The sequence below is a fragment of the Mustela lutreola genome, chromosome 4 (assembly GCF_030435805.1).
Source record: "Mustela lutreola isolate mMusLut2 chromosome 4, mMusLut2.pri, whole genome shotgun sequence".
In the NCBI taxonomy this organism is placed as follows: domain Eukaryota; kingdom Metazoa; phylum Chordata; class Mammalia; order Carnivora; family Mustelidae; genus Mustela; species Mustela lutreola.
The window spans coordinates 1,233,294-1,242,808 of NC_081293.1; the positions used below are offsets into that span (position 1 = coordinate 1,233,294).

Sequence of the window (9,515 nt, forward strand, 5' to 3'; positions counted from 1 at the left end):
ACCACACGCCAGGCTAAACGATGAGTAACAAAACGGGGGAATATATGGAACTTATGTCACAGGTAAAGGACGAATATCCCCAAACGGCAGGAAACTTCCAGAACTGGGGCCCCTGGGGGCTCCGTCGGTGAGGCGTCTGCCTTCGGCTCAGGTCATGACCTCAGGGTCCTGGGATCGAGTCCCGCGTCAGGCTCCCAGCTTAGCGGACGGAGAGCTTGCTTCTCCCTCTCCCTCTGCCCCTCCCCGCCTCGTGCATTCACGAGCGAGCTCTCTCTCTCAAATAAATAAATAAAATCTTTAAAAAAAAAAAAAAAGGAACTTTCAAAAGCTAAGAAGAAAGCCAAGCAACCCGAGTGAAATGGAAAAAAATGGGCAAACTGTATAAACTATTCATATAAAAAGAAATGCAAATATCCTCTGAATACATGAAAAGACACTCGACTTCCCCACGCTAAGAGAAATCCAAATGAAAACTGTACCGAAATTGCCATCTCTCCCCTTTCCGGCAGCCCCTCCAGCGGGTGGGGGGAAGCGCCGCGCGACCGGCTGCGGGCAGAGGCTCGCAGGGCCGCCCTGCGGCAGGGGACCTGGCGGCCTCCGGCGGTGACAGCGTCGCGGTTCCTTCTCGTCTGGGACTCCCTCTGCTAATAATGGAGCCAACGACGTGCTGAGACGCACGAAACGAGGCTGGTTCAGAGTAGAACGGCTTCTGAGAGCGAGAGATGGAAACGACTCACGCGTCCGCGGAGAGAGGTCGAGCTGCCGCAGGGCGAGGTCACGCACGTGCGGGCGGCCGGGGACGGGGACACGGGGACGGCCGGCCGCACGGAGGGCAAGTGGGCGGGGTCGCGGGAGGCCGCGTCGGGCCAGGATGGGAGAGGACATACGGAAAGACGCACGCATTTGCTTGAATCATGTTTCAACGGAAACATGAACTAAACGAAGACGTAGAGAGTATTGCCAGCGGCGGAGAGAGACGACGGTTCACACACAAGGACGAAGCTGTTCTTCCCCGAACACGCTGTCACGTACACTCCGGGATGTTCCCACCCAGAACCGCAACGGACACGCTGTCACGTACACTCCGGGATGTTCCCACCCAGAGCCGCAACGGGAAGTCCGAGGGAAACACAGCCAACCCTAAGGAGGAGAGAGTCATAAAAAGCAGCCCCAGTCCGCTAGATCTTAAAGACAAAAGAGATGCCAAGGAACTGTGCCCTCTCCTTCACTGACCACGCTGGTGTCCTTATCTTGAAGCCACCATGTCTGCCATAGACGAAGGCGAGAAACGTCACACCAGTGTCCCCAGTGGACGCCAGTGTCCCCAGTGGACGCCAGTGTCCCCAGGGGCCACAAATTTCCATCCAGGAGAAAAGAGAAACGTTAAACCAGAGAAATAACCATCTCTTCATCTTAAATTTGAATTGAAAATATCAGAAAAAGATAATGACATTTTTCTCATAGAATCTCTTCTAGCTTTGTCTTCTGGAAATCAGGAAAGTCATGACCAACCCAGCAGCCACGGGCCCCCCCGACACTCAGCTCGGTGGGGCATTCCCGCTGAAAAGACCCAGGGCCCCTGAGGGACGGGGCAGATCCCAGGCCTGCTCAGGCCCTGGGCAAAGCAGGCATCTCAAACCAGAACACGAAGCAGTGACCCCAGACCACCGGGCTCTGGTCAAGGAGATACGAGGTGAGACCCAGGTCCACAGGGCCAGCAGGGGTCTTGACAAGACCGGGAACAGTAACCCAAACGAAAACACAGATGCATTAGACTTTATCAAAATGCAAAACTTCCGTCAAAAAGTGCAGTTTGGGGACGGAGTAGGCCAGCAGGGCGCGGAGTACATAGAGCTGGTACGTACGGCTCCGTCGGAGGACAGGGAAGGGCATGCTCGCTTGACGGGAGAGGACGTGCTGACACCCAGCAGCCGCGCGCACGTCCTCCACAGACAAGCGTCGAGGGAGACCGAAGCCCGAGCCACGGGAGACGCGCCGCACGTGCCCGGCCGGCCAAGGCCCGGACGATCAGGAGGAGGGACGGCCGGGGTCCCCGGAGTTTCGCACCCCTGTGCAGCCATTTGGGGGAAAGTATGTCCGCTTCTTGTGGACAACACCACACCTACCCCGTGAGGCCCACACCGCTCCCAGGAGTTTCCTCACAAGACAAGACACGTCTGCAAAAAGGGTCGTAAAATAAGTCCGTGGTGGGAAACCGCGTAGGCTGTGCCGCGGGCGCCACCTCCCCCACATGCCCTTGCGCCCAGCTGCGCAAATGACTTCCGACACCCAAGAGTCTGCGCAAAGCCACACGCTGTGGCCGCCTGGATCCAGTCAGACCGCAGAGTCACGAGCAGCGAAAAGAGGGACGCGGCAGGTCCCAGCGCCAGCGCCCCTCGCGCACCTGCCCGCCCGCCCGCCCGCCCGCTGCGGGGGAAGGACACGGCTCGCGGGGCCCAGACGGGGAAGGGGGCAGCCGCCCTCCGCACACGGGCAGCAGGTGTCCCGCCAGCTGCAGGGAGGGGCTCGCAGGCCTGCGCAGCGCCCCGACCCTGAGCCCAAGCCGGGTGGCCCGGGCAACTAAGAGAAAGCCAGGGGAGCTCTGAAGTGACCAACTCACTCACAGAGGCCAGCGCGTCACGAAGGCCCCCCTGGGGTCCGAGAGGGCGTCAGCCTTCCAAACACAGAGCTTCGGGGAGAAAAAAAGGTGAAAAGAAAAACTCTTCGTCAAGCCGAGAAGGAGAAACAAAGAGGAAAGCAGAAACGTGGGGTCTTCCAAAGACCCCTCCTGAAGACAAAGAGCCGGAACGTCCGGCAGGAGAAGGGGCTCACGGGCCCCACTGGGACGCACCCAGCACAACTCCCGGATTTCTAAACTGAAGATAAAATCCTCAAGGCCAGAGCCTGGGGGGCTCCGTCAGGGAAGCGTCTGCCTTCAGCTCAGGTCATGGTCCGGGGTCCTGGGGTCGAGCCCCGCGTCCTGCTCCGTGCTCAGTGGGGCTCTGCTTCTCCCTCTGCCCGTCAGCTGCTCCTTCCTGCTTCTCTCTCTCACGAAAAAATAAAACCTTACATAAAAAAACGCTCAAGGCCTGTGGTTACCTTCCAGAGTCCAAAGAACCAGGCCTGTCAGACTTCTAAAACCCAAAGCAAGGAAACAATGGAGAAACATCAAATATATATATATATATATATATATATATATATAATGTGAACACACATATATATTTATACATTTATTGACATATATGTGTCCGTGAGAGAAACCGTGAACTGAAGATTTCAGAAACAACCAAGTCTGGCACATCCACGGATCCAGGAAGTAAAGTGTTTAATAATAATGAGTCAAAGCCATGGTGTGACGCCACCTCCCACCCAGACGCGCGGTGAGACCCGCGCGGGGCTTCCCCGGAGAAGCAAACACAGTTACCGCCGGCCCCGCGTTCCCACTTCTGGGTGCGCACCAGGGAGAACCACACGCCGCGTCTCACAGAAATGTCCGAACACTCGGTCCCGGTGGCATCGCTCACACCACGCACGGCAGGGAGGTGACCCAGGCGTCCGTGGACGGGTGCGCGGAGAAGCCCAGGAGGGAAGTCCTGACACCAGCTACCGTGTAGACGGACCAGGAAGACGTCACACGGACTCAAGTAAGACAGTCATAGAGGGACAAATCTCGTCTGACCCACTCACGAGCGGTCCCTAGAGGAGTCACACCCACGGGCAGACAGCAGAACAGGCGGCATCAGGGCCGGGGGTGGGGACAGAGCTCAGGGTCGCAAGGTGACGGAGCTCTCGAGCCAGGCGGTGGTGAGTTCTAAGTGAGGTCTATGCACTTACCACCCCGAGTGCACACTTAAATGCAGTGAAAGCGGTCCCTTTTACGACCCATGACCTGATCTCGGTCTCCCGCAAATGCTGATGGGTCCCTCGGCTCTGAGGGCCAAGCTGCTTTAGCAGCCCAGCCTCGAGTGAGCGTCCACAGCCGCAGCAGACGGTCCAGCCTGCTCCCAGACCCCAGGCCCCCAAGGCCCCTTGCTGACTTCCTCCAGGCCCCGGGCTGGCCTGCTCCTCCCCTTGGACAGCTGTCCTTCAGACAGCCTCCCCGGACCCCCAGCCAGGGGAGACACCAGGTTGGGGGCTCTTGAAGAACTGGGAAGCATCTTGGTGGCGCTGGTCACAGCAGAAACTGCACATGCACTTTCACACTGGCCCCGGGCCTGTGTTTCTGAGCACTGACCACTCCTGGAGGGCAGGACCGTGTCCGTTGTTCACTGCCCACCCCGAGTGAGGGCCCAGTGCCTGGCCCAGACGAGGCGACTCATAAACGTTGGACAGGAAGGAAAGTCTGATGGCATCAAGCCATTGGGTGGGGCCAAGAGGTCTCCAGTGGGTCCAAGTGGCCCCCAGGCCCAGCATCGAGGCTGCAGCTCTCATCCCACGAGCACCTTCCTGTGTCCCCAGCCAGACGTCTGCTGTCCCGCCCTCTCCCAAGAGGTGCCCCAGCACGAGGAGAGGGATGGTGGGCCGATGAGGCAAGGGGAAGGCTTGCCTCCCACCGCTCGGCGGGAAAGAAATTCAGCTTGACTCTACCTCCTGGCTTACGTACTTGCCCTATTTCATTCCTCTTCCAGGATCTTCACTCAGATGTCAGGGAAAACCTGGAGAGCAAGAGCCTGGAGCAGGTGTGCGGGAGACCTCCCTGCTCGCAGGAACAGCCCTGCCCTCCTCTCTCTGGGGGGCCGGGGAGGGGGCAATTGAGAACATTCTGCCTTCCTCTGCCCCCCTCCCTGTCCCTGCTGAAGACCCCAGAGTCCAGAGGACCTGAGGCCTCCGGGTGCTCCCAGAAAGACGTGCGTGGGGCCGGCAGAACGCAGCCCCGTTCTCCTCCTGGAACTGTCCGTATTGCCGAGGAGCCCAGCCCAGAGAAGCTGGGATCACGCATGGCAAACCAGGAAGGAAGAAAGAAAGAAAGAAAAGGAACTGCAAACCAGCAGAACCCCCATTTATAATACAAGAGAATTCAATATACCAGGCCTTGTACTAGAGCACAAAAGCAAAAGAAAATTCCAGAAGCCTCCGGCACGTTGATCGTCGGAGGCACGGACGCAGGCACACTAAGAAATAAAGGACCATCAAGATTCCCAGAGAGGAAGGGTCTGGAGGACCCGCAGAGTGAGGCCGGCCGGGCCCATCTTTGCTAATAATTTCCGATATTGTAACGATCAGTGTAAGTTACGGCGGCAGAGGAGCCGTCAGAGCAGGGGAGACAGACCGGCTGCTCCGCCAGGGCGTGAGGGGGGCGGTGAGCCCAGGGCCGGGCATCGCAGTGCCACATCCTCGGCCGGGGATGCGTTTGCCCTTTGAACTCAAGGTTCCTGAGGGTCTGCGCTCACTTCCCCGGGCAGGGCGTGGGCCGAGGGGACCGAGGACACAGCCTGGCCACGCAGGACAGGGAGGAGGCGAGCCACACCAGGACCCCAAAAATGCGCTCTGAGCCTCTGCAGGGCCGATCCGACCTGGAAAGCCCCCGCGTCGGCAGCGAGCACGTGAACCGTGCGCAGCGGGGGCAGCTGGGCGCATCAGCCCACCCCCCCGCCCCAGCCCGCAACGGGCGCGTGGCTCCTCGGAGCCCCTGGGCCATTGCCCCGTCTGCCTCCAGCGGGGCGGGTACAGATGCGGCGGGCGCTGCGGGGCTCCAGTTTCCCGGGAACACGCCCACACTGGTCTGCCTGACCCACAGACACTAAAGCTCTAAAGTAACGTACATGTGTTAAGAAAGTTCATTAGGGGCTGTTCAGGAAGGCCAACCGTTAAATCCGACCCAAAACTCTAAGTATAAGGAAAGAATTAAGGAGACAGCTGAATACTATGCAGACACGATAAATCATTTCTTCACCGGTTTTTAAAAATACTCATGAATATGACCTATAAAATGATTATAGTGTGATCCAAATTGTGTGTGTGTGTGAGTATGTTGGGGGGTGTGTTTTCTGTCCACGGACTGTCAGGAGGAGTCCGGCAGATGTCTAGACGCGGGGAGCAGAAGAGCCCCTATCCCAGTGAGCTCGAGCCACCCTGGTGTAGGCAGCCGCCAGCCGGGCTGCTGAGACTACGGGAATGATTCTTTATGGCTCTAGTGGCTGGAAGTCTAGGGTCAGGGCGCCTGCGGGGGGGTTCTGGAGGGAGCTGCTTTCCAACTGTGTGCTCCCACGGCAGAGAAAGAAAGAGCGAGCCTCTGCTGTCTCCTCTGGGAAGGGCACTGGTCCCACCAAGGCAACCCCACCCTTGTGACCGCATGCAACCCTCATCACCCCCCAGAGGGGTCCTCATGCTATCACACGGGGGGCAGGGCTCCAACACGTGACTATGCAGAAGAGAGAGTCCATCGCGAAGGCACCTAACCCAGCTCCATGCCCGGAGGAAGAGCCTCCCGGCACAGGACCTCTGAGGGATGCTGGTGCTAGGAGGTGAGGCCCTCGGCTGCTTCCTTAAGTGCACAGACACGGAGCTGACCCGAGAAGCCTCTCCAGGGCAGGAAAGCTGAGCGGGCTCGACCCTTCCCTGAGGCCAGCCACAGCAAGGACCGTCTAGCAGGAAGTGCTGGCACACGGCTCGGTGTGATGACTTCACACTGGACCGTGGCACAGCACTGTGACCGGTGACCGCAGTCCAGGCCGAGCCCCGGTGGGAAGGGCCTGGGTCTCAGCCTCACTGGGGACACGGCAGGTATGGAGATGGGGTGTTCGGACCCAATGGGAGGGCAGGGCAGAGCTGAGGACGCATCCTGGTTGCAGGGGAGGGCTCTTATGAGCCAGGACTAACAGATCTTAATTTGGGACAAGACCCTTGCCCGTTCTGGGTCTTGGGTTCCTCATTTCTAGACGATATTGTCATTTCATCCTTTGTAGAGTCCTTGAGGATGTAGTCCCGGCTTGGTCCTCCCCCCGCCCCCGCTGATGATGGCACCTCCGCCACCTGCCTCAAGATGGGTCCGGGTCTCCTGCAGCCCATCCCTCCTCTCCAAGTCATGCTCACGGCCCTGAACACAGGGAGAGAAATCAGAACAGTGCCTGGCGTGAGCACGGTGAGTTTTTATCATCACTGTTTCCTCTTTTTCAACATTGTTTTTCAGTGCTATGCCCTTGGTCACAACCTCACAGATCGTGCAGCATCAGAACTCAGAGCAAGGGGACTACAGGCCCAGGCCTGGACTTCACTGGTCATGATGCCACCCACTGTTCCCAGGAAAGGCGGACCCTGTGGGCTCCCGGGGCAGCAGGCATATGGCAGCGGAGAGCTCAGGAACATGCCTGTGGCCCCGGGCACCTAACTGACCGGGAGGCCGCCAGCCCCTCCATCCTGCCCTCGGGACCCAGTTCTCAGCAGCCACTGTCACTACTGACAATAAAGGCCATAGTCACGCCTGTGCAAGTCTTCTCAGTAGAATTGAATTTCCGAAGCATGCACAGGGACGCATCAGATGGCTGCAAAGTCCTATTCAGAACTGGAGTCCTAACTTCCCTCAGCCTCCAGCTGAAAGGCGCCATTATAAGAGTTCCTTCTTCCCAACCATATTCTTTTTGGGAGAAATTAGGTGTGTCTAGGGAAGGAGTAAGGTGCTGGGCTGCTTATTCCCTTCCCCATGGGTGGGGAAGACCCCACCCAATTGGGGCTACTGGTGGTACTGTTCACAGCCACAGAGCAGCCCCCGACCTGGGTGCGGGAGCCCAGGGTGGACGGGGCTGGGCCGGGGTCCTTGATCCTAAAAGCACATCATATCCGTGCTGTGCTGGCCTATCCTGGAAGCACGGCTAAAGGGAACATAACACTCCTTAGTACGGAAGTGACAAGGGAGGAAACAGGTCTGTGTCATTCATGTCGGGGGGAAAAACCCTGCAGGCAGTTGCCAGAGCAAGTCTTGATTTCTGAGCACAAATCGGCCTTCAGAAAGGCGGTGAAGGGGCTTGCAGGGTCCCGTGCCCCCCTCCTTCTAATCCCAAACCCTGGCAGACAGCGCGCTTGCTGCCTTCTCCCCCGGCCCAGGCTCTCCCAGCACCCCCCAGCCCCCTGCCCCCTCTGTGGCTCCCAAGGCAGAGAGGACGCTGCTGGTCCCTGCTGCTCTGCCGGCCACCACCAATCCTTGTGTTCGCAGGCGACATGCCACAGAGAACCTTCAGGGAACCTCACGGCAGCAAGAGGACAGGCTCCTCTGCCGATCCTGCTTGTCCCAAGGGACAAGGTCAAAGGGACAGGCCGGGGGTGTTTTCTAGGAAAACTGTCCAGGCCCTGCCTCCCTCTGGCTCCTGACCCCCATCAAACCCTCCGTTCTGTGGGCTTGGATGCTGGGAGCCTCGGAAAGCTCGGCTGCCACCCCCGGAAACAGGAACGTGAAATCAAACACCAGACACCGAGGGGGGAGGGGGCGCAGCTCAGCCGGCGACGCGGAAACGCCCAAGTCGCCCGGACCCCTGGACCGCCAGCACCTGCGCGCCCACCCAGGGCCGGCGTCCCCGTGACCACAGAGGCCCGCGCGCCTGCCGCCGCTCCCCGGAGTTCCGGGGTCGTGCGCGGCGGACGCAAGTGGCCGATGGCCTGCGAGGGTCGCCGGGAGAGGCAGAGAGGACCCCCCGCCGCAAGCAGGGGCAGCCCGGCCGCGGGACCGGTCGGCGGAACGTCACTCTGCGGCGCCCGCCCCCCACCCCCGCCGCCTCCGGACTCCACCCCGGGCCACCCCCGGGCCGCGGGCGGGACGCGAGGGCGCTGCCACCCGCCACCGGCCACCCGCCACCCCACCGCGCAGGGCGCCCGGGCCCGGGACGCACGGCGCCAGGCGCGGGCGCAGCGCGGAGGCCCGGCTCGGCGGCGCGCGGGGGCCGGGGGCGGCCGGCGGCTGCTCACCGAGGCTCCCCGCGGGCGGCGCGCTCCGGGCGGCGTCCGACGGCCCCGCTCGGCCCTTGCGGAGGCGCTGCGGCGGGCGGGGGGCGCGCGTCACCGCGGGCGGGCGCCCCGCACCCGGCCCTCCCCCGACGCTCCCCGCCGCCGCCCCGCCGCCGGGCGCGGCCCCGCGACACCCCAACCCCACCTCTTGTCCTCCTCTGCCCACGTCGCTCCGGGCGAGAGCGGGTCGCGGTGCGCGGAAGCGGGCGGCGCTGCGGCTGAAGGTACCCGCGGCTGCTGCGCAGAGCGCGGGGCGGGGGAGGCGGCGGCTCCGGCGCTGACCGCGACCCGCCACCCGCCACCCGCCCGGCGCCGCGGGGCAGGCGCTCCCCCCACCGCGCGCGGGTGCCCGGCGCCGCCGCACGTGCGTGTCCTCACCGTGGACCCCGCGGCCGAGCCGGGCCTTCCGCCGCGCGGGGAGAGGGGACAGCTCCTCGGAGCGCTGCGGGGCGCGGTCCCACCGGCGCGCGGCTCCGGACCCACAATTCCACCGCGTGCCCGGCTCTGGCGCGGGGCTGCTGGCCTCGGGGCCCGGCCCGCCACTTGGGCGCGCGCCGGGGCTGGGCCCTCATTGTGAA

The 9,515-nt window shown here is 61.5% G+C and overlaps 1 protein-coding gene across 3 annotated transcripts in view; it reads right to left on the reverse strand.

The window, feature by feature from the left end:
- Positions 1 to 9,515, reverse strand: part of JAKMIP3 (Janus kinase and microtubule interacting protein 3) — an 87,587-nt gene extending 78,072 nt beyond the window's left edge. Inside the window, exon 1 of one of the 3 annotated variants that reach the window (XM_059172793.1) lies at positions 9,316 to 9,515. The gene's annotated coding sequence lies outside the window, so the exon portion shown is untranslated. Of the gene's footprint in view, positions 1 to 8,898; positions 8,970 to 9,082; positions 9,275 to 9,315 lie in introns of those variants that run through there. The other 2 variants (XM_059172792.1, XM_059172791.1) reach the window with 2 other exon arrangements.